The sequence below is a fragment of the Bos javanicus genome, chromosome 19 (genome assembly GCF_032452875.1).
Source record: "Bos javanicus breed banteng chromosome 19, ARS-OSU_banteng_1.0, whole genome shotgun sequence".
NCBI classification, from domain to species: Eukaryota; Metazoa; Chordata; class Mammalia; order Artiodactyla; family Bovidae; genus Bos; species Bos javanicus.
In genome coordinates this window covers 31,032,300-31,045,148 of record NC_083886.1, presented here as the reverse complement: position 1 = coordinate 31,045,148, position 12,849 = coordinate 31,032,300, and the positions used below count along the sequence as shown (strand labels likewise).

The following is a 12,849-nucleotide window of genomic DNA, read 5'->3' as shown; positions in this document are numbered from 1 at the left end:
TCTGGGCTTATCCTGACAATGAGCGTACGAAGCCATGAAACCCCAAATTCCTGTGACATACTCCTGGTCCGACCGTCTCATGTTCCTCTGACCAAATTCAGAGTGGTGACAACTCCCTTCCTACCATTCTGACTCAGACCTCCAACAACCCTGGAAGAGTCTGACCCAAACTGGAAACAGTGCCCCAGAGTAAACTTGCCCTCTTCATACCATGCCCACCAAAAGATAAAGAAGATACTTACAGAGATGCTACTGCCCAGGACAGTCAAGTATCCTCTCTCCCTGTAAACACTGAGATGCCCTTGGCCTTGGCAGACGTGTGCCACACTGACTTAGGGGTTGCCCTGCCCCACCCTGCCTGGAGGTTTGCATTCAGAAATGTTATGCTCATGCATGTTCTTCAGAGAAACTGTTCCTTTACAATTAGGCAATTTTAGAGAGAGGGAAGTGGAGAAAGTCCTCGACATAGGGCTACAGACTATTTTAAGAAAGGGGAGAGGAAGGATACAAGGAATCAAAGGGTTTAACACCGCTTAAACCAGAGAGATCATAAAATACTTGTGGGGGATTTATTGCTAAAGTGGAATTTAGCTGGCAGGATGATACGAGATGCTCAAGATAGCAATTAAAGGAGGAAGATGCCGGTTCATTTCATCACTCCAGGAGAAAGAGAGATACCAAAGAGGTTTACATTTGAGTTATATTATGAGCCTGGGTCAAGAGAAGGCATGAGACTTTGGGTCTGATCTAATTTAGGAGCCATTGGTCCAACTTTGCAAAATTGGGGGAACCAGAAAAGAAATGATGGTTAAAACAGGGGTTAAAAGTCATGGGACAAGGCATTGAAGTCATTTGATGACTTGGGCAAGAGAGAGGGTCATGTACATCTTAATGGACCAGGGAATGTAAGTCAAACGGCCTCCCTGCCTTGGTATTTCTTGAAGTCATCATAAGCATACTGTCAACAACAGCAAGCCAGATTTATCAGAAAAAGGCAAAATCCTGTTAACTCTGATCTGTTTAAGAGGATAGAAACAAAGGACCACATACTATATGATTCCATTTATGTGGAATGTCTAGAATAGGCCAATCCATAGAGACAGAACTACAATTAGCAGGGCTGACACTTACTGGGTATGGAGTTTCTCTGCGGGGTGTTGAAATGCCCTAACATTAGACTGCGGTGATGGTTGTCCATCTCTGTGAATATGCTGAATACCACCCAAATTTCAACAGGTGAATGTTATGGTAGGTGAACTGTTTCTCAATAAAGCTGTATAAAAAGAGGGTAGGAAGGGATGTAACACAACTTATAAGTATTCCATTAGTAATTACTCCAAACTTCAACAATGTAAAGGAATTAGAATCCTTAACCTGGAGAATTCACAGTGTGGAAAATTTCATTCTCAGGTAATGCTTGGAAAAACGAGGTGTTTCTATATAACCAACCAAACTGAATTCAGTAAAGAGACTGTAGAAAGAAAGTACAAAATAAACCCTCACGCAAGAGAATTACAAACTCTTAGAGAAGGGACTGCTCCTCAGGTGGCTCAGTGGTAAAGAATCCACCTGCTAATGTAGGAGACACGAGTTCAATCTCTGGTTTGGGAAAATTCCTTGGAGTAGGAAATAGCAACCCACTCCAGTATTCTTGCCTGGGAAATCCCATGGACAGAGGAGCCTGGTGGGTTACGGCCTAAGGGATTGCAAAGAGTTGGACGCGACTGAGCACATGTGTAGAGAAGGGACTCAGAAGATCATATAATCTCAGACATAATGTCTTACTTAATGAATGAAGAAGTCTAAAGCAGTACCAAAAGTTAAAAGTAAATTAAAAAGTAATGTCTCTTCCCACCCCACCCAGTTCATCAGTACTCTTCCCTAAAGTAATCACTGTCTCCACTTTTTTGTATGTCCTTTAAATGTTTTAATCATATGCAAGGACCTACAGACACAGCCACTCCCTATGGTGCAATTAGACCACAGGTACAGGAAGAAACATAGAAATTAAGTTTAAGAAAGATTTTCCTTAACACAAGAGCAAGTCCTCAAAGTCACTCCTCCATTTTTATATGGTGGAAGCACTTGCTTTTATTTATCATGCTGAAAACCAGGGGCAGCAAGGTAGTGGAGTCTAACAAATATACAACTGAAATCCAGGACTGGCAACTGACCGGCATGTGAGGGACTCTGAGTGACACAGAGCTCGTCAAATTGAAACCAAGCAAGACCTGTAGGGCCTTCCCTAAGAGAGACTCCCCTGTGTCCTCGACCTCTTGTCTATAGAAAAGCTTTAGCCTCCCAGACCTTCTTCAAGTTCCAAAGAAGAAATTTAATCAGAGAAGTGAGAAAATGCAGAAACAAAGGAGAACAGTCAAACAGGACAAAATTAGTAATAGTTTAGTCATTAAACAAAGCCAAGGACCTTTAGTTGCTCCTCAAGGGCTGTAGATAATACCCTGAGCCATATCCTTGAGTTGTTCTGCAGATACTAAAACCCCACCAGGTAGAAGTTGGCTGTATGCTGACCACCAGCATATAGACCCCAGACCAGCTGGAACCAGAAAACTGAGATTCCCAAAACATCTTTCTGTTATCTCATCATCAACCAATCAGGGAATTATGGAGAAGCTGATCACACACCCATGACCCTCTCCCTCACCCTGTCTTTAAAAACTCTTCCCTGAAAGCCATCAGGGAGTTCAGATCTCTTGAGCATGAGCTGCCCATTCTCCTTGCTTGGCTCCCTGTACTTTCCTTCAGCACAAACTGGTATCAGTAGATTGGCTTTGCTACACATCGGGAGAGCAGATTCACCTTCCCTTCAGTAACAGAATCAATGGCAAACAGGAATGTGGAGCACCCAGAGTTCAGTTTGGACTTGTAGCAGTATGTTTCATAATTTTCTCTAGAATATCATAGCACTTGTGCAACACAAATACATCTCTGTTCTTCTGGTCTTAGGTTTCTCTGGAATATCCCAAATTATACTATTGGTGGTGGGAGAGGGCAGGGGCCTGAAGGGTTATCATGGCTGATACCCATGGATGGACACTCACATCTATGTGAGAAAATGAAGCCTTGGCATGAGGCACAGGGAAGGCGGCTAATTCTGCACATTGAGTCAAAACGGTGGTTGTACTGGGTTCAGGAGAATAACAGCAACATGAGTCTTGGATGCGTTTGTAGGGAAAAGGCAAAAAGATCAGAAAGGTCAGCATAAAGGCTGGCCTACAATCAACTATCACCTGAAATATTGGTCTAGCGGGTAATACGCAGCTTAGCACAGCAACAAGGATACTGCCTTGAAATATGGCATCAAGATACAAGGAGGACAGGCCAGGTTGCAAAGTCCCCTTGAAGATTCTTCACCCTCTGAAGTATTTTTAGTCGCAGTAATTGTAGAAGGTGGACGAAGCACTGCAGTACTCAAAATAAGACTGCTCTCAGAAAGCGAGATCAGCAGATGCCATCTCCGTAAGTCAAGCCTGCAAGAAGGACAGGATTAGCTGTCTCCAGGATGGCTTTCCAGAAGTAACCCATCTTGCAGGGTGATCTGAGCGACTTACTGCGGAGATTAAAGCGCCTGTCCCAAGTATGCTGTGAGCAAGCAGCCCAACTCAACCCAAAACAACCCGACACTCAGGAGGCGGTGTTGTGGTAACAAGTGTAAATTGCGGGGTGAGGGTCTGTGTGAATATTCACAAAGGGAAACTGGAGGAGGAAAATCTATCATCGTGTCACTAGGAAGTCCAACAGGGACTCTGATTCTGGCTGGTCGATTTTTGACCCTTTACGTAAAAACAGCCTTAAAGAAATGGAGGCCAGGTTATGGGATCACCAGAACTGTATAGAAATAGCATATACAGAAGGTCCACCTTTTCTGTGTGGTCACCAAGTATCCTTCTGATCCCGTTCACCAGGAAGAGACCACCGGGGACAAAGACTGGCTCCACTTCTTGGACCCAGGAAAGATCCCTTGAAAAACTGATAAACTGGAATCATGGTACAAAAAAACCCTCTCCTGTGTATCTGTCTATTCACCTCTGATCACATGATTAATCCTAGATGCCCCGATAAACCTATGTTCCTGAACTTCAATTTATCATTCTTTCATCCAATATCTATTAACTACTCCACATCAACTGCTGTCCTAGGAACTGGTGAAACCAAGAGAAAGGACGTGGCCCCTGCCTTCAGCGTCGCCCCAGGCTTGGGCAGCTGTGTCTAGTGAGTCTCAGTCTCGCCTGCCTATAACTACCTGGAGAAGCTTCTAAACCACACTGAGCTAGAGATGTTAACTGAGTGGGTCTGGAGAGGATGGGTGGATCAGTACTCAAACACTGCCCAGGAGATTCAAAGGTAAAGACGGGGCTAAGAATCACTGATTAGTCCAACCCCCATATTTTCCAGGTTGGTAAACAGAGAATCCGGAGAAGGCAATGGCAACCCGCTCCAGTACTCTTGCCCGGAAAATGGTTGCAGTCCATGGGGTCGCTAAGAGTTGGGCATGACTGAGCGACTTCACTTTCACTTTTCACTTTCATGCATTGGAGAAGGCAATAGCAACCCACTCCAGTGTTCTTGCCTGGAGAATCCCAGGGACGGGGGAGCCTAGTGGGCTGCTGTCTATGGGGTCGCACAGAGTTGGACACGACTGAAGCGACTTAGCAGCAGCAGCAGCAAACAGAGAATCAAAACGACAGGCCCAAACCAATCCACACGTGAGTGAAGTGCATGGAAATCCAGTGACTTGGAGTCCTTACCCCAGACTGCTTTGGCTCAGGCGATGTTTCCTAAATCTAGTTACCTGCACGTGCTCTTCAAAGCATGTGTCACAGACACTCCCACTTTTATGTACTTAATATTTTTCTTTAAAACTTTTTTTTTTTAACTTAAATGCTTATTTTAGCCTTTTAGCCTTGTCTTCAGCAATAAAACTTGTGAAATATGCCTGGAAATTAGTAACTACTAAAATGCAACAGATTTAGCCCTAGGCCACCAGAGGCCACGTTGTGTCACAGCCAGTGCCTGCGGCACTCTTTGGGGCGCATGGGCTGAGGTGCCTGCAGCACCAAGAAGTCTCAGGAAGGTTGGGAACAGGTGCTGCACACCTCAGGGCAGGTGCTCACGCGGGGAGGGGCTGAAAGCTCAGGTGAGCGCAGGTACCAGGCAGCCGCTGGCCTGTCAGAGGCCTGTCAGCTTTGGGGGCACTCAGACTGAGAGGCGTGATGGATCCCAGGGTTGGCGTGAGGCGGGAACAGGGCAGTGGCAGCAGGGTTTATCTTCCCTCTTCTGGAAAGGCCATAGGTCACTTGGAACCAACAGGCTATTAAAATGAAGCTGCCTATCCATCACCCAGAATCTGCTGATGCCCACATGCTGAAATTGATCTAGAAGGAGGGGAAAATGCCATTATGGGACCCCCATCAGGGAACAGCATGGGGCCGTCCTTCAGCCTGGTTCAGAACCATTCGGGATTCTAAATCCATCATCCTAGTTACCAAAACCTATTTTCTTTTTTGAATAAGCTCATTGATCTTGGCATCTTGTTTAATGTTTCAAATTGCTGTGCAATATTTGGAGAGAAAAGAAAGAAAAAGTAACTTATTGGCCAGTTTCCACTTTAGCTTCAGGCTGAGTTAATTCTCTTTTTTTTGACCATGTGGCTTTGTGGGATCTTAGTTCCCCGACCAGGGATTATACTTGGGCCTGGGCAGTGAAAACACAGAGTCCTAAAGCCACTGGGCCACCAGGGAATTTCCAGTTCTTTGAGTTCTGAATGATAGATTGTTCATAATCTGGGCTTTGATTAAGAGGTTTCCCAGTTTTAAACTTTGGGAAAAAAGTAGAGAATGGAAGTGAAGAATTTATCCTTAGATGAAATGAAATGACCCAGAATTATTATTAAAACCAAACTTCCAGAAGAAAACCTAAAACCATGCACATTTCTCTCTTCCTCTTAAATTTTGAAAGGTGTTTCAGTGACCCATCAGTTCCACTGCTCAGACAACCCAGGAATGTACTCTGACTCAAGTGTACAAGAAGACACAGACAAGATGTCCAATGCAGCATTTTTTACAATGGGAAAAATCAGAAATGTCTTGAATCAATAAGAGAATGGATAAATAAGTTACAATAGAATAGCTATTCAGCAATGAAAATGAATGAACCAGAGCTACATATATTTACTTGGACAAATCTCAAAAAAAAAGTTGATGAAAAACAGCAAAAAGTAATTATGTAAGCAGCACCAAAATATTAGGGCTTCCCTGGTGGCTCAGATGGTAAAGCGTCTGCCTGCAATGCAGGAGACCCGGGTTCAATTCCTGGGTTGGGAAGATCCTCTGGAGAAGGAAATGGCAGCCCACTCCAATATTCTTGCCTGGAAAATTCCATGGACGGAGGAGCCTGGTAGGCTACAGTCCATGGGGTCGCAAAGAGTCGGACACGACTGAGTGACTTCACTTTCACTTTCACCAAAATATTTGGGTTTAGTTTTAAAATAGGGTTTCCCTGGTAGTTCAGCTGGTAAAGAATCTGCCTGCAATGCAGGAGACCCCAGTTAGATTCCTGGGTTGGGAAGATCTGCTGGAGAAGGGATAGGTTACCTACTCCAGTATTCTTGGGCTTCCCTGGTGGCTCAGCTGGTAAAGAATCTGCCTGCAATATGGGAGACCTGGGTTCGATTCCTGGGTCGAGAAGATCCCCTGGAGAAGGGAAAGGCTACCCACTCCATTATTCTGGCCTGGAGAATTCTATGCACTTACAGTCCATGGGGTCACAAAGAGTCGAACATGACTGAGCAATTTCACTTTTAAAATATGAAATAACAGTGCATAGTGTTTGAGAATACACACATAAAATAAAAGTGTAAAACACTGGAGAGGAAGATACACACCAACTTCAGGGAAACAGATGCTGCTGAGATGAAAGCAGAGGATAAATAACTGTAGTATTTTATTAATTTTTTTTTAAGGATGTGAAGCAAGCATGGAAAAATAACATTTGTTAAATCTAAATGGTGGGTCAGGAATATTTGTTAAATTATTTTCCAGACTATTCTGTCAGCTTGAAACTTCATAGTTGAAATAAAGTTATTGAAGCTCTGAATTAATGCACACATATGAATTCATACAGTGAACATCTGCTTGTGACAGAAAGGCCTCTATGACTCATATAGGGGACAAACGCCAAATTCAATTTTTGTCAGGTGGTCCAAAGCATGCAAAATTGGCAGAAAGGATTTGCTAAAGAGCCAAGAAAATACCGTTCAACAAATTTTTTTTCAAATGACAAAAATAAAAAAGTGTTTGAGTTTACCTTAAAATAAATGATAAAACTAATACACACTTGTTTTACCAGGTCAAACAATATAGACACGGTTTAAAAAGTTGGCAACTCCCAGCCCTTGTTTCAATTCCATCTCACACATTAACCAAGGTTAAATTTTTGATTTCTCTATAAAATTTTACAAATTACTTTGTGAATTTTTTCAAGCCAATTCAGTGTTTATAATGGCAATCATTTATCTTTATCACTATCAGTGCTATCCACAATCATTGTAGAAAAATACAGAAAGTGCAAAAGAGCAGAAATGGGGTAAAATCAACACATTTAAATGGGTGTGCACTTTAATGCACTGTTCGGAAAAAACTCAATAACATCTTTAAATCCTGAATCAAAGGTTCAGCACAAACTCTGCTTGCTGGGTCCAGGACGGCCAGCTTCATGTACCGTGGTTGTTTGGTGTGAGGGGACTTTAATAATGAAGGCCAGAGGGGTTTCTACTTCTGGCCTGAGCAGGGTTGGTAAACAGCCAATCACACCCTGAGGCTCACAGCAGGGCACCACCCTGTCCCCAAAGTCCAGTAGGGGTGTGGTCAGGGGCAGTTCGATCTCCTCAGACTAAGGGACAGCCATGGCTCAGCCAGCCCTGCCTTCCTCCTCCTCACTGCCCCCTCCCTCTTGTCACTGCCCTTCTTTCTCCTCTGACCTTTCCTCCTCCAGCTCCCTTGCCCACTCCTTCCTTTTCTCCAACTGCCCAAGTGTCCATGTCACTCACGTCTTGGGTAACTGGAGCCCTTCAGCTGTTTGGGTCCCTGTTTGGAAGGACGTCTCAGCATTGCCCAGGGCTCTGGGGGCAGCCAACTTCTCAGAAGGTTTCATCTGTCAGCCCAAGAGGCTGACTTAGCTTTCCTCAGAAGAACTTTCCAAGAGCAATTAAAATAAGCTATCTTAGGTGCTGAAAAAAAAATCTCTAGAACTGCCTCAATCTGTTTCTGAGCCTTTTATTTCAAAATAAAACTTTCCTCTTTCACATTTTGGGGGCCTCATCTCAGAGGCCTGGAGGATGTGTGTGAAAAGCTTCAAGGAAAGATTCAAAGGCAGAATTCTCCCTCCAGGAAGAGGAAGGCCCGGAGACACTGTGAGAGGGCAGAAAAAGACTTAGGAAACAGGAGTAAAGCATGGGCGTTTTGGGCAAGAGTAATCATTAACCTCTCTTGGTGATGAGCTTCTGAGATTGGGGGTGGGACCCGCCTGGGTGAGTGGATGTCCTCGCTCTTCTTTCTTTCCTTCCTCCCATTATGTCTATCTTTCTCTCTTTCTCCTTCTACTCCACCTTCAATGCTTTCCTTCAAATCAGGTTATTTGAAAATAAGTTAGCATCACAAGCCTCACACTAAATTATTTGAACAGGCTTTCCTGGGGACAATTTCTCATATAAAGTCAGCAATTCCTACAGACGGTATAACACCAAGAGTGAAGACTAAAGTAAAGTATGGAATGTGGATGATAATGACTTGTCATTGTTGATCCACTGACGGTCACAACTGTGCCTTCCAATGGGGGATGTTGATGCGGGGGAGGGGGGGCTCTTGTGTGTTTCAGGGAGAAGAAGTGAATGGGCGTTCTCTGTGCTTTCTGCCCAATTTGCTGTGATCATAAGATAGATCAAAAGAAAAAAAAAGTCTACTAAAAATTTGCTTAAGGTAATAATCACTGCCAGGAGGCATAAACACAACCCACTCTACAATACAGCTATTAAAGAAAAAGGGGGAGAGGAACAAGGGCTTTCAAGGCAGTCTGCAAGGTCTAATATCAGCAGGCACCTAGTCATCATGTGGGGACGAGGAGCCTTGGAGGGAGGAAACGTTCCCTTGCTGGTGCCAGGCACCCTTGACATTATCATCTTACATAAGGAGAGGCTAGGACATCTTCATGATCCAAGGCTTGGGCTCCCCTCCTTGATCCCCACATGGAAAGAAATCTGAGGACAGACTGAGCTTCTCAGTGTCCTCCCCACACTGCAAACTTGGCCAAGGGATGGGGCCGAAGCTGTAAATCCCATCGGGGCTGTTCTCAGAAATCAAGTGGTGGGGTTACCTGACCTCAACTGATCTACCCAACTCCGGACTTCTGCACTGACCTGACCAAGGAGACCTGGCCTATATCATCAATCATAGGTTTCCCACAAAATGTTAGCATTAGTCTTGGTTTAACGCAAATTCAACATTTGTAAATAGTTAGCAATCAGCATTGATTGACCACATCACATATATTCTCTTACTTGCTCCTTATGTTTCCAGTTAAGAAGGTAGCTACTCTTACCCCTATTTTACAAATAATGTAATAATATTATTGGTAGACTGTGTGGGAGGGACTTCCCTAGTGGTCCAGAGGTTGAGAATCTGCCTGCCAATGCAGGGGACCTGGGTTCGGTCCCTGGTCCAGGAAGATTCCACATGCTGTGGGGCAACTAAGCCCATGTGCTGAAACTACTGACCCCACGTCCTACAGCCCGTGCTCTGCGACAAGAGACGTCACTGCGATGAGCAGCCCCCGCTTACTGCAACTAGAGAAAGCCGTCGTGAAGCGCTGAAGACCCAGCGCGGCAAAAAAATTACATAAATAACAATAATAAAAGGCTGCATGGTAGAGCCCTTTGGACTTTAGTTGCTTATGTGTCACAGTGTCCAGAACTGTTCTAAGTGAAGGCCCTTTGTCCCTTGTCTCTAGTATGTCTCCAGATACTTCTGCGTTTTCTTCCTGCCTCACAGACACATCAAGTTCTCCTGAAGCTCCAGCATTGCAGATCCCACCCATGTGGTTTCCCCAATGGGAATGCGCTTTCTTGAGTCTGTCTGGCGAAGCCCCCGGCCAAGAACAAATTCCAATTCTGTCCTTGTCTCAGCAAAACCTCCCCTAGTCCCGCAAGAATGACTCTTCCTCTCCCCACCGCACTGTGTCAGACCCATGAATCTAGCCCCTGGCATATTGCTCGTTATCATTTGTGTCCACGTCTGTCTTTCCCACCAGACTCAGCAGAGGCGATGGTTGTTCTCTCTTGCTTTATCTCACTCATCTTTATGGTGAATAAATACTAGTACTATAGTACCTAATTACATTGGACGCTCAGAGTATTTTGTATGAGTGAAGGCATAAAGTGGATTTAATTGGAAATATAATTAGGACTTTGGAGAGAATTGTTAGCCTAGGGTTTGGTTTGCAGTTGCAGGCTCTAAGGCTCACAGTTTTTGGTTTAGAGTCATATTAACATGATGCAAATCCCAAAAGAACTAAAGGCAAAAGCTAAAATAGTCCATCGAGTAAACCCTCAGTCTCCTAGTCATGAATTTTATTTAGGACTAGAAAACTAGTCCTAACAGGTGGAAAACATGCCCTTAAAACTGAGTTTGTTTGATGATGCATAAGGGTCTAATAGGAAGATTTTCATCCAGAAGGATTCAAGGAGACTTTCCTTATCTGTTGACTATTAAGAGTCAAACATTCCTTCCTGGGACCTCTTGAGAAAGAGGGAAAATTGCTTCTTCTGGAAATAAATAGAAACCAGCTAGAAACAAGTTTTATTATAACTGTGGGACAAATAATAGTCTTTCATGATGTGCCCTCCTGCTGCTAAGAGAGTCTTTCCAGTTCATTCCAAACTGAGCTCTACTTAGATAGACCCAGAGCATGGTTACCCTGGGCACACTGGTGGTCTTGCCTGGCAGCATCTGGACTGTGAGTCCTGGGAGGTAGAGGCCCTCTAATGTTAGAGGCTGGCCAATGCTTTGGAGCTGTGACATGTGCACCAGGGAACACTGGGGGAATTCAGCTGCCAAACTGATGCCCCAATTCAATTTGCAAAAAGGGTCATATGATTAGATCCAGTGCTACCACGTGTCTAAGCCCAAACTGCATCTCAGGCAATGCCCTCTGAGACAGTAATCGGGAGATGGTAAAGCAGGCTAGGCCAGGAGGCATGGACCCTGCTGTTGCATCCTGTCTCTTCTTCCCACCCTTACCAGTTATACATTAGTACAGGAAATCCTGTGGACAGAGGAGCCTGGCAGGCTACAATCCACAGGGCTGCAAGAGTTGGACGTGACTTAGTGAATAAACCATCACCAGCCGCATACATGCAATGTGTGACCCTGACTACTGCACCAGGTCAGTGCTGGACCTGACATTTCAAGTCGAATAGTGAAAACAGCTAGGCTGTGTGCTGAAAAACGGCCCAGGTCATTTGTTGCTGCGCAAAAACGAAGCTGAACCACAAGTTTAGCTCAGCTCGCGAACCACAGGACAGTGCCTATATGGTCTCTGTACTTGCACTCAAGTCTGGATTGCCACGGCAGTGGTAATAGCAATAGGGCGGCTTTGCAAATAGGAATGCGCTGAGAATTCTTTCTAAAAACTATCACTCCACCAGCACTTCCTTTTGCTGTTTAGAGAACATTTGACCCCTTGGTGGGGTGAACTGGCATGTCTTGGTATCACTGGAGAAAGAGCATCTAAGTGCTTCACCCACTCCCCTACCTGAACAAGTGACCACCACTTCCACTATTTCTACTATTTTATAACCCTGAAACAATACTGAAAAGTAGAGCACCAAAAGGATAAATTACACTTAGCCATTTCAAAGATGTCTAAAGTAGTTTGTATGCCTGATGCTTATCCCGAATGCTGACGCAGGCCGGGAGTTTTAACTATTGCGCTTGTTACTGTTGTTTGAGAGGGAAGGTATTAGTAGGGAGGCTCATTATTTAACAAAGCTCTTGATTATAATTCTTTATTAGACCTGATGCTCCTGAAAACTGACTTTACTGCAGAGCTGCTTCTGTGAATGGACGGCCTCCTCAATTCACTAAAAGCACCACTGCACTAGGGATTACTCTGAGTGATTGTAGCAGAGGCTTCTCCATGAGAGAATGCAAGACAAAGGCCAGACAGAAGCCCTGGAATGACCACAACAATAAGCCGAGCACCATGGAAGCGAGTGCCCCGCTAACATGATGGAATGCTTTGTCCACATTCCAAAAGCTTAACAGAGGTGCGAGGCTTTGGAATCCTACAGCGGTGAGCGCAGGGGCCATCACAGTGGATTCCCACGCTGGTGGGGTGAAACCTCACATACAATGACTTCTGGCTGCCTGCTGGCTGAGCCATGCTGTAGGAATTGTCTGAATTTATTGAGCAGCTTCCAAAAGTTCCAAACATTTGGTAGATGAGATCTCACTCATGTGGACAATGTCCCTCCAAAAAGGAAGTAAGTGCCCTGTTCTTATTTCACTGAATGCATGGTGAGCTGAACCACCTAGACAGAGAGCTGAAGGGACTTGCTCAGCACGGACCCACATTTAGGAAGGCAAGGAGTCCTTTGGTCCATTCTGGCTTTGATGCAAAACTGTCATCAGGCCAGAGAGAAGTCGTTCAGTTACTCAACGAGCAGTCATCCATCCCTCCATCTGTCTGAGTGTCTGGTATGAACCAATCGCTGTCCTGGTCACGAAAAGTGAGACAGAGTTGGAATCTACCCTCATGGAGATGACAGTCTAGCAGCCT

The 12,849-nt window shown here is 44.7% G+C and overlaps 1 non-coding gene across 1 annotated transcript; it reads left to right on the top strand.

Annotated features, from left to right (window-relative positions):
* The first annotated feature begins 6,269 nt into the window (after positions 1 to 6,269).
* Positions 6,270 to 6,341, top strand: TRNAC-GCA (transfer RNA cysteine (anticodon GCA)). The gene has a single exon. It is a non-coding gene; the product is annotated as a tRNA-Cys (tRNA).
* The last annotated feature ends 6,508 nt before the right edge of the window (positions 6,342 to 12,849 follow it).